Here is a 12,485-nt window from a genome sequence, read left to right as displayed (position 1 = left end):
TCTCCTCTGCGAGGAGATGCTGCTGATCTCACACTCTGTCAGTGTGAGGCAAGGAGAGACGATTTACGGCACTTCTGTATCTACATGTGATCGGCTGACCAGCCGGTCACATGGTTAAAGAGCCGCGGGGAAGGGGAGTTTCCGCTCCAGGTTGGTCTGCTAATGTCCGGTACACACGATCCGATTATCGGACGAATGATCGTCCATTTTTTTTTAATTTTTTGTATGCTAATCTCACGTCAAATCTGATGAGTTTACTAAAGTCACGAAAATTCTCGTACGGCAGAATAAAAAATCGGAAGTGATGTCATGTGTTGTATTGCATTTTCGAATGACAGCTGTACTGATTAAACGAGAATCGTACGATCCGGCGTCGTACGAAAAAAATAAATTCCGTGCATGTCCGATATAATAAAATCGGATGAACTGTCCTGATCGGCTCTCGGAAGCTCTGTACTAATGATCCGATTATCGGACGATCGTTTCGAAAGCGGCATTTTTTGGACGGTTTTCGTATCGTGTGTACGGGGCTTTAGTGATTAGCCTCCTCTCAGAAACCACGAATGCTAGCAATGCGTGTAGCAAAAAAATAAAGAAAATCTCGGACAGCCGCACTCCGAAAAAACTCTATGTTGCCCTTTATTGGTAAAACGGGATAAAAACACTACAAGCCACAGCAAAATAGGACACACAGCTGACGCGTTTCGCACTAATATTTAATGCGTAGTCATGGCATAAAAACTCGTCAGCTGTGTGTCCTATTTTGCTGTGGCTTGTAGTGTTTTTATCCTGTTTTACCAATAAAAGGCTAGATAGAGTTTTTTCGGAGTGCGGCTGTCCGAGATTTTCTTTATTTTTTGTTAAAGAGCCGCGGCCGTAGCTCTTTACAGAGATTGGGGTTGTGCCCTGTCCTAGAAACACAGGCCCGGATTCTCAGAGGACTTACGACGGCGTAGCGCCATGTACGCCGTCGTAAGTCTGAATCCCAGCTGTCGTATCTATGCGCCTGATTCTTAGAATCAGTTACGCATAGATTTCTATTCGATCCGACCGGCGTAAGTCTCTTACGCCGTCGGAGCTTAACTGCATTTTTACGCTGGCCGCTAGGGGCGTGTAAGCTGATTTACGTGTCGAAATATGTAAATCAGCTAGATACGCGAATTCACGAACGTACGGCCGGCCGACGCAGTACAGATACGCCGTTTACGTTAGGCTTTTCCCGGCGTAATGTTGCCCCTGCTATATGAGGCGCAGCCAATGTTAAGTATGGCCGTCGTTCCCGCGACGAAATTTGAAATTTTTATGTCGTTTGCGTAAGTCGTCCGTGAATGGGGCTGGACGTCCTTTACGTACACGTCGAAACCAATACGTCCTTGCGGCGTACTTTGACGCAAAGCACACTGGGAGATTCCACGGACGGCGCATGCGCCGTAAGTGAAAAACGTCAATCACGTCGGGTCATGGTTATTTTGCTTAACACACGCCCACCTCTTCACAATTTGAATTAGGCGGGCTCACGCCGGCCGATTTACGCTACGCCGCCGCAACTTACGGAGCAAGTGCTTTGAGAATACAGCACTTGCCCGTCTAAGTTGCGGAGGCGTAACGTAAATCGGATACGTTACGCCCGCACAAAGTTACGCCGCTGTACGAGAATCTGGCCCACAGTGCGGGCACGGGATAGCGCTCGTTCTGGAGCGCCATCATATGACGTCCTCCCCAACATGTATAGTGGTAGTTCCAATTTTTTTTTATATCACACGATATTAACTCAAAGGTTTCAAAATGTCAGTGAAAAACACACTAAAGTGAATCTTAGGGTGAACAAACACATTAAATTACCCACATGTTTGTTATAATATAAAAGATGATATTGCACCGAGTAAATAGATACCCAACATGCCAAACCTTAAATTTGTGTGCGCCCGTGAAATGGCGACAAACTTCAGTACCCTGTATTTTCTATAGGCAAAAGCCCCCTATAGGTCATCAGTTTAGTGTTATGGAGAAGTTTTGGTGCTAGAATTATTGCTCTTATTCCAGTGTGCGTGGCAATATATAAAATGTGTATCGCAATCAACGTTTTAACGCGTAGGTGCCCTGATGCATGCGTTTACATCCATACGTGTGTATATGTGGAGGTGGGGGGCCTCAAACATTTTTTTTGTGGGGGGGGGGGGGGGGTTTATGTGCTTGGATGTAACTTAATTTTTTTGCATCAAAGTCCCCTGTGTGATGATTTTTAGGTGACAGGTTCTCTTTAACCACTTAACCCCCGGACCATATTGCTGGTCAAAGACCAGAGCACTTTTTCCGATTCGGCACTGCGTCGCTTTAACTGACAATTGCGCGGTCGTGCGACGTGGCTACCAAACAAAATTGGCGTCCTTTTTTCCCCACAAATAGAGCTTTCTTTTGGTGGTATTTGATCACCTCTGCGGTTTTTAGTTTTTGCGCTATAAACAAAAACAGAGAGACAATTTTGAAAAAAATTTAATATTTTTTACTTTTTACCATAATAAATATCCCCCAAAAATATATAAAAAAACTATTTTTTTCCCTCAGTTTAGGACGATACGTATTCTTCTACCTAGTTTTCGTAAAAAAAAAAAATCGCAATAAGCGTTTATTGATTGGTTTGCGCAAAAGTTATAGCGTTTACAAAATAGGGGGTAGTTTTATGGCATTTTTATTAATATATTTTTTTTACTAGTAATGGCGGCGACCAGCGATTTTTTTTCGGTACTGTGACATTATGGCGGACACTTTTGACACATTTTTGGGACCATTGGCATTTTTATAGCGATCAGTGCTATAAAAATGCATTGATTACTATAAAAATGCCACTGGCAGGGAAGGGGTTAACACTAGGGGGCGGGGAAGGGGTTAAGTATGTTCCCTTGGTGTGTTCTAACTGTAGGGGGGGTGGCCTCACTAGGGGAAATGACTGATCGCTGTTCATACATTGTATGAACAGACAGGCATTTCTCCCCTGACAGGACCGGGAGCTGTGTGTTTACACACACAGCTCCCGGTCCCCGCTCTGTACCGAGCAATCGCGTGTACCCGGCGGCGATCGCGCCCCCCGGGCACGCGCACGGGAGGTGACGTATAGCTATGTGCTCTCGCCCAGCAGAGCCGACCTGCTGCCGTAAAACTGCGGCGGCTGGTCGGCAAGCAGTTAATGGGATATGCAGGACCCCCAATGTCTCCTTTTGGACTCCACTGAATGTTTTTCAATGCAGATGGCGCTGCAAAACATTACTTCTCGGCTGAGCAAGCCGGGGACATCAAGATACTGACCCGGAAGTGATGTCACAGACGTCGCTTTCCGGGTCACAGCAAAAAGGGGAGGAGAGCGGACGTCTGCCGACTCTTCCCCTTCAGCCTCGAGCACCCGCCATGTCAGTCCCAGGCCCAACATGGCGGTTCTGGGCAAGCGAGCCCAGAAAGCATGGCGCCGGTTCCGGGGGTTATGTCCATAAATACATGAATGAGCGAGTTTGGGGAGGAGGAACTTGACTGACCTGCTCCGCTCGAATTCATCCCAAAGGTGTTCTACCTGGTTGAGGTCAGGACTCTGTGCATGCCAGTCAAGTTCCTCCACCCCAAACTCACTCATCCATGTCTTTATAGACTTTACTTTGTGCACTGGTCCAAACCATTTGGTGGAGGGGGGATTATGGTGTGGGGTTGTTTTTCAGGTGTTGGGCTTGGCCCCTTAGTTCCAGTGAAGGGAATTCTTAAGGCGTCAACATACCAAGACATTTGGACTGTAACGGGAGTCCCTTTTGGGCATAGGATGACTGAGAACTGATATCTCGGATTACATGAGATGGGACATTAATGATAATTCATGTATTGCGGGAGATCTTGGAAAATTACAAGTGGTTTATTCTGACCACAACAGGTCAAAAGAGTGTCTCATTCAATGTGTATCATAGACTGTTGAGATGCTAATTAAGTCCACCTGGCTGTGGTGATGGGGCTTGCTGTGATTGCATTCTGTTGTCCATTGTGCTAATTAGGTCTTCTCCTAAGATATTTCATTGTGTATGCTAATGACACTGTTTTGTGTGAAAATACTAGGGCTGTTACTGATTAAAATTTTTGTGTTAGATTAATCGTTTTTTTTTAATCGATTAATCGACTAATTTAGATTAATTAACGCACATACAGATACAACTACTTTTAGCTGATCTTCTTGCATTGCAACTCTGCAGACCCGTCCACAGAGTAGCTGATGGACACGTGCGGTGCGCAAGGGAAGATGATACAAGCAGGCAGGCGAGTGATGACGTCAGCGCGCCGCTACTCAGCTGCCGCTGGGTGGACCAAGATGGCCGCGGCTCCGGAGCTAGGCCGAAGCCGCGGCCTTTCCTATGGGCGAGACCGCGGAGCTCACTCCGCGGATCTTCCTCGATCAATTTTTTTTTAATCGATCAAAGAAATTAACGATTAATCGACCAATTAATCGTTAATTTCCGCAGCCCTAGAAAATACTATTGATAATAGATGTGGAATGTGACCTGTCAGCTGTAGTAACTAACTCCTCTAGATTCGGTGCCAGAATGTCTGTCTGGGATGTGGATTGAGGGGGAACTTGTTAAGCACCCATTGTGTGATGTTTTGGGTGGAGAGTTTCATTGTCCCTGTGATTACTGTAGCATGCTTGTAACTGTATATAACAAGGCTGAGTTACCATTAAAGCATTCATTCGTTTTTGAACCAGAGACAGAGCTGTGTGTGTCTTGTCCTTCTGGGGAATTCTAATGGATCGTGTCTGCTGGATTGTTGGAGTGTCGGATAAGCTGTCTTGGGTTGGTGGAATGGAATATCGTAAACGGTGTTAACCCCTGACCGTTACATGGACAATTTCAGTTTAGGGACGGCCCCTTCCTGTTTCAACATGACTGCGCACATGAAGCTCACAGTGTGCAGTGAAATCAGAGTAATGTATTTCAGTACAGGAGAGGAGTCGGTACAACTGTGCAAGACTGAAAGGAATAGCTGGAGGTCTGATTTGATTACCAAGTCCAGACCGTGTACATCTTCCTTCAGTGACTCAGATTACTGGAGAGAAAATTAGATTTTGCATAATTTAGGCGGAATTGCGGTTCTAATAATAATGAAATAACATGTCTGCCGAGTCCTGCGGAGGACAGTGCATTATGCGGCTCCCGCTGTGTTAATGATCTCCATATTTCACAGTTATCACCGACTCGGCTCTTCGTCCATTCCTGATCTTCGAGGAGACTTCCCGCCGGTGCCTGGAAACATCCTGCTGGGTAGAAATGAACAGGAAGTCCGCTGTGCTTCAAAAAATCTCTCCCCCCCCTTATTATACACGTTTTACCTGAAAAGGTCCTCCAAAGGTCTGTCCACTGAGATTGACAAGTCAAGCCCAACCTATAATAGAGCAAGGGAAGGGTTCAGAATGATTTCCGATATGATATGGTGTGTCCAACTTGAATAGATTGACTCTCACTTCCTGTTCTGTGTGAGTCCCATCATCTGGGCAGGAAATGAGGATACATCTCTGCAATGGGCACACAGACCCATTATATTAGAAACAGAGTTCCTCTTGTTGAAGGAGTCCCTGTAAGGGAAGATTTCCCCTCACTTCCTAATCTTACAGACAGTCACCAAATAGGCAGGAAGTGTGGAGAAATTTCCCTTCCATAAAAGACAGCAAGTGTGATAGATAGGAAGTGTGGAGAAACTTCCCTTCCATAAAATAGACAGGAAGTGTGTGGGAAATCTCTGACTTATAGCATAGACAGGAAGTGAGAGGAAATATCCCACCCATAAAATAGACAGGAAGTGAGAGGAAATATCCCACCCATAAAATAGACAGGAAATGAGAGGAAATCTCCAATTTATAGCGTAGATAGAAAGTGTGGAGAAACTTCCCTTCCATAAAATAGACAGGAAGTGTGCGGGAAATCTCTGACTTATAGCATAGACAGGAAGTGAGGAAATATCCCACCCATAAAATAGACAGGAAGTGAGAGGAAATCTCCAATATATGGCGTAGATAGAAAGTGTGGAGAAACTTCCCTTCCATAAAATAGACAGGAAGTGTGCGGGAAATCTCAGACTTATAGCATATACAGGAAGTGAGAGGAAATATCCCACCCATAAAATAGACAGGAAGAGAGAGGGAATATCCCACTCCTAAAATAGACAGGAAGTGAGAGGAAGTATCCCACCCATAAAATAGACAGGAAGTGAGAGGGAATATCCCACCCATAAAATAGACAGGAAGAGAGAGGGAATATCCCACTCCTAAAATAGACAGGAAGTGAGAGGGAATATCCCACCTATAAAATAGACAGGAAGTGAGAGGAAATATCCCACCCATAAAATAGACAGGAAGTGAGAGGGAATATCCCACCCATAAAATAGACAGGAAGTGAGAGGAAATATCCCACCCATAAAATAGACAGGAAGTGAGAGGAAATATCCCACCCATAAAATAGACAGGAAGTGAGAGGGAATATCCCACCCATAAAATAGACAGGAAGTGAGAGGGAATATCCCACCCATAAAATAGACAGGAAGTGAGAGGGCATATCCCACCAATAAAATAGACAAGACAGGAAATGAGAGGGAATATCCCACCCATAAAATAGACAGGAAGTGAGAGGGAATATCCCACCCATAAAATAGACAGGAAGTGAGAGGAAATATCCCACCCATAAAATAGACAGGAAGTGAGAGGGAATATCCCACCCAATAAAATAGACAGGAAGTGAGAGGGAATATTGTACCAATAAAATAGACAGGAAGTGAGAGGGAATATCCCACCCATAAATTCTGCCACTCATACAATAGGAGGTAACAGGGCTGGACTGGGACAGAAATTTGGCCCTGGACTTCATCCAGACTGGCCCACTTTGACAGGTCTCTCCCATGGTGGTCGGACAACTCCCGCACCCCCCCCCCCCCGGCCACCCAAGCCCCCTCTCCCCCTTCACTAGCCATTATACTTTATTAGAGTAGAACGGCTGGTACTGGTATTCTTATAGGCAGTACCAGTGGGGAAGCTAGACATTATTTCACCCGGGGCAAAGAATCAGTTTGGTGCCCCTCTTATGGGACAAGATTAGGCAGAAGTGAGAAACTCCCAGGACATAGCTGTTGAGTCAGCTGTCTGTCCCCCTCCCCCCATGCTTCTCTGTCATCCCCCTGCTCCTCTGTTCCCCCTAGGGTGAACGAGAGGGAGAGGAGGTGAGCGCTGCAGGAAGGGAGAGACATAGGAGCGGAGGGGGGCAGCGGTCCGCTGTCACTGAAGCCGGCCCACTGAGCCATCGGCCCACCGGGAAACTCCCTGTAGTCCCAATGGCCAGTCCATCCCTGGGAAGTAATGAGAAATCTTATATCTATTAAATGAGAAGTGAGGACAGATCTCTTGCCCATTAGACAGAAAACAAGGCAAAATCTCCCACCCTCTAAATTGCCCCGCCCCCCTTAAAGGAGAATTGTACAAAAAAACAAGATTGGTTAAACCCACAAGAGCTTTTTTTTACCACTATTATTCCTTTATTTTGGCTTTTGGAATTTACAAAGGGAGCAATTTAGATATCAGATGAAAGGTTTAGCTCTAGGAAACACTTTTTGATAGATAAAAAGTGCATTTTATATACATCTATATAGATCAAAACAAAATGAGGGACAAACGAGGAGGAATGAGGGACGTTGCTCCAAATCAGGGACAGTCCCCCTAAATCAGGGACAGTTGGGAGGTATAGAACTGCCTGCACGGGGATGCATTGAAAACATGATCATCCTGATGTGGGTAAACACGGCCCTGCATGGATGTGTGCAGTATAGTGCACCCCCTGTGAATGAGACCTTAACCACTACCCGACGGCCGTTATACGGCCGCGGGGTGGTTCTGAATCTCTAACAGGCCGTAAAAACACGGCCTGCGCGCGCATCCAGCGGCACGCGCGCGTCCGACGGCGGCGTGCGCGTGCTCGCCGCATTGCTGAGATGCCGATGCGAGTGCCTGGCGGCCGCGATGTCCGCCAGGCACTCGGGATCGGCGGCTACAGGGACAAGACGTGGAGCTCTGTGTGTAAACACAGAGATCCACGTCCTGTCAGGGGAGAGAGGAGACCGATCTGTGTCCCTTGTACATAGGGACACAGCATCGGTCACCTCCCCCAGTCACCCCCCCCTCCACCTACAGGGAGAACACAATTTAGGGTACACATTTAACCCCTTCCTCACCCCCTTGTGTTAACCCCTTCAATGCCAGTCACATTTATACAGTAATTAGTGCATATTTATAGCACTGATCGCAGTATAAATGTGAATGGCGCCAAAAATGTGTCAAAAGTGTCCAATGTGTCCGCAATAATGTCGCAGTCACGAAAAAAATGCTGATCGCCGCCATTAGTAGTAAAAAAAAATAATAATAATAATTCTGTCCCCTATTTTGTAAGCGCAATAACTTTTGCGCAAACCAAATGCTTCTTGCGATTTTTTTTATTTTTTTCCCCCCAAAAATATGTAGAAGAATACGTATCGCCTAGACTGAGAAAAAAAATGTTTTTTGAAAAAAAATTGGGCTATTTATTATAGCAACAAGTAAAAAATATTGTTTTTTTTTTCAAAATTGTCGCTCTATTTTTGTTTATAGCGCAAAAAATAAAAACCGCAGAGGCGATCAAATACCACCAAAAGAAAGCTCTATTTGTGGGGGAAAAAAGGACGTCAATTTTGTTTGGGAGCCACGTCGCACGACCGCGCAATTGTCAGTTAAAGCGACGCAGTGCCACAAGCTGAAATTTCACCTGGTCAGGAAGGGGTATATGTGCCCAGTAAGGAAGTGGTTAACCTGCATTATATAAATGACAGCTTGTAGCTGATTGGTTACAAAGGGCGATATGATTTTTGTACCGTAGCGCACTTTTCATACATCTGCCCCTCCATGACTGCTGATACTTTTCTTGAACAATGTACACAGTAACAAGACGACAGCGCAGGGGTTTAGTCTACACTAATAAAACCAAAGCTTAATCCTTACCCAGATATGACCTTTTGGTGGTGTGTATAGAAATATACTGTATATGTCGTCTCCAGGAAAACTGACCAATGAGAAACAACGGTCTGGGCCGATTTAAGCTCTGCTAACAAAATCTAGAGGCCTTGTAACATTTGTACTGGAAGCTCCTGAGGATCCATTCAGCCTTTCCATGCATGGTGGTGGATATAAGCTGGTTAGGGGTGACCAGATGTGTCCTAGGGAACCATGGCTGCATACGTCCCAACTGTCCCTGATTTCGAGGGACTGTCCCTGATTTGGAGCAATTTATCAGCGTATATCGCGCACTTTTTTGCCCCGAAATTCAGGGCAAAATCATGGGTGCGCGATATACGCCGATACTCGTGCCGAGTTTGAACCACTGCGCCGGCATATACCGAGCGCAGTACACTCGGGTATAGTCGGGCAGGCTCGGCTCCTCTCGCGGTCACGTCCTGGACGTACAGGACGTGACCGCGAGAGGAGCTGAGCCTGCCCGACTATACCCGAGTGTACTGCGCTCGGTATATGCCGGCGCAGTGGTTCAAACTCGGCGCGGGGATCGAGCGGGGAGGACACCGCAGAAGGACGCCGGACCCGACGAGGAGGACACCACCGATGCCGCAGTCGGACGCCGACCCCGACGAGGCCGCCGATGAACGCCGTGCAAGACACCAAAACTGTTAGTACTAAAATGTTTTTTTTTACAGGAATGCGGGTCCACTTTAGGGGTGCGTGCTATACGCCGAAGCGCGCAATACCCCGATAAATACGGTATATAGATGTATATAAATTGCACTTTTTATCTATCAAAAAGTGTTTCCCAGTGCTAAACCTTTCATCCGATTTCTAAATTGCTGCATTTGTAAATTCCAAAAGCCAATATAAAGAAATAGTAGTGGCAAAAAAAGCACTTGTGGGTTTAACCAATCTTATTTTTTTGTACAATTCTCCTTTAACTACTTAAGGACCGCCTCCTGCACATATACGTCGGCAGAATGGCACGGCTGGGCACAAGCACGTACCTGTACGTCCTCTTTAGGTGCCCAGCCGTGGGTCGCGACCCGATCCAAAGCTCCGTGGCCGCGGGACCCGCGGACCTGATCGCCGACGGAGTCCCGCGATTGGTCCCCGGAGCTGAAGAACGGGGAGAGCAGTGTGTAAACACAGCTTCACCGTTCTTCACTGTGGCGCTGTCATTGATCGTCTGTTCCCTTTTATAGGGAAAGGCGATCAGTGACGTCACACGTCCAGCCCCACCCCCCTACAGTTAGAAACACATATGAGGTCACACTTAACCCCTACAGCGCCCCCCAGTGGTTAACTTCCAAACTGCAACTGTCATTTTCACAGTAAACAATGCATTTTTATAGCACTTTTTGCGATGAAAATGACAATGGTCCCAAAAATGTGTCAAAATTTTCCGATGTGTCCGCCATAGTGTCGCAATCACGAAAGAAATTGCTGATCACCGCCATTAATAGTAGTAAAAAAAAAAAAATATTAATAAAAATGCCATAAAATTATCCCCTATTTTGTAAACGCTATAAATTTTGCGCAAACCAATCGATAAACGCTTATTGCGATTTTTTTTTTACCAAAAATATGTAGAAGAATACGTATCGGCCTAAACTGAGAAAAAATTATGTTTTTTTTATCTATTTTTGGGGGATATTTATTATAGCAAAAAGTAAAAAATATTGCGTTTTTTTCTAAATTGTCGCTCTATTTTTGTTTATAGCACAAAAAAAAAAAACCGTAGAGGTGATCAAATACCATCAAAAGAAAGCTCTATTTGTGGGGAAAAAAAGGACGCCAATTTTGTTTGGGAGCCACGTCGCACGACCGCGCAAATGTCAGTTAAAGCGACGCAGTGCCGAATCGCAAAAAGGGGCCAGGTCCTTTAGCTGCATAATGCTCCGGGGCTGAAGTGGTTAAAGGAATTACCTTAAAACAAAGCCCTCCAGCAGTGCGCTGTCACCGCTGCAGAGCCTCCTGTCTTCGCCCAGTCTTCCTTCCGGGTTTGCGGGCTGCGGCCACTTAATTGGCCGAGCCGCGATGACGTGACATACGGGAGTCTCTCCTGCGGCACGCGGTCATGCCGTTCCTTCAGAGTGCATGCACCAGTGACATCACCGGCTGCTGTTCACTAGAATATCTCCCTAACAGTGCATGTGTAGGAGATATTCATTTTACCTACGAAAAAGCTTTTTTTATAAGTTTTACTTAGGAAAAATTCAAATATGAGAGTTTACTAGCACTTTAAGGTAGCCTGGTATACCTGGAAACGGAGCCGGGATCTCCTTGGCTGCTAAGAGCATCCTATGAAATATTCATGTGCAGTTTTTTATTACTTGTCTGATAGCGATGATCACAGCGGTGCCAACAAAATTACAGACTTTGGGGCAGATCCTCAAAGAAATTACACCGGCGTATCTGTTGATACGCCGCGTAGTTTCAAATTTTGCGCGCCGTATCTTTGTTTTGGTATCCACCAAACAAGATACGACGGCATCTGGGTTCGATCCGACAGGCGTACGCCTTAGTACGCCGTCGGATCTAAGATGCAATTTTCCGGCGGCCGCTGGGTGGCGTTTCCGTTGTATTCCGCGTCGAGTATGCAAATTAGCTATTTCCGACGATCCACGAACGTAAGAGCGGCCGTCGCATTCTTTTACGTCGTTTCCGTTCGGCTTTTTCCGGCGTATAGCTAAAGCTGCTATCTGTTAAGTATGGCCGTCGTTCCCGCGTCTAATTTTGGAAATTTTACGTCGTCTGCGTAAGTCGTCCGTGAATGGGGCTGGACGCCATTTACGTTCACGTCAAAACCAATGACGTCCTTGCGACGTCATTTAGCGCAATGCACGTCGGGAAATTTTAGGGACGGCGCATGCGCAGTTCATTCGGCACGGGGACGCGCTTTATTTAAATGAAACACGCCCCCTACCCGCCGCATTTGAATTCCGCGCCCTTACGCCGCGAGAGATACACTACGCCGCCGTAACTTACGGCGCAAATTCGTTGTGGATTTAAAACAAAGCCAAGTAAGTTACGGCGGCGTAGCGTATCTTAGATACGCCGCACCGGTGCAGATCTTTGTGGATCTGCCCCTTTTGCTTTTGGTGAAGTTTTGTGGAACATAAAAATCTCCATTTTTTAGCCGCTTAGGTGGAATTTGCTTTAGAGAGGTTATAAACCCGATTAAAAAAAAAAAAAACTGTAAGACAAAGTCATAATGAGCTAGTCTGTATCGCATACTAGCTCATTATCAAATACTTACCTTAGAACGAAGCCCCCGCAGCGGCGCCCGCACACCGCTGAGGTGCCTGACATCTTCCCCCGGCGTTTCTTCCGGATGTGCAGGCTCCGGCGCTGTGACTGGCTGGAGCCACGATGACGTCGGTCCCCCGCATGCGCGTGGGAGATGCCGGTGACGGCACAGGGCCTTGAA

The 12,485-nt window shown here is 46.3% G+C and overlaps 1 protein-coding gene across 1 annotated transcript in view; it reads left to right on the top strand.

Annotated features, from left to right (window-relative positions):
- Positions 1 to 12,485, top strand: part of GAB2 (GRB2 associated binding protein 2) — a 302,950-nt gene that overhangs the window by 59,591 nt on the left and 230,874 nt on the right. The window lies entirely within an intron of this gene.

The sequence above is a fragment of the Rana temporaria genome, chromosome 2 (assembly GCF_905171775.1).
Source record: "Rana temporaria chromosome 2, aRanTem1.1, whole genome shotgun sequence".
Classification (NCBI taxonomy): Eukaryota; Metazoa; Chordata; class Amphibia; order Anura; family Ranidae; genus Rana; species Rana temporaria.
Note: the sequence above shows the minus strand (reverse complement) of the source record. Positions and strands in the feature narration are given on the sequence as shown.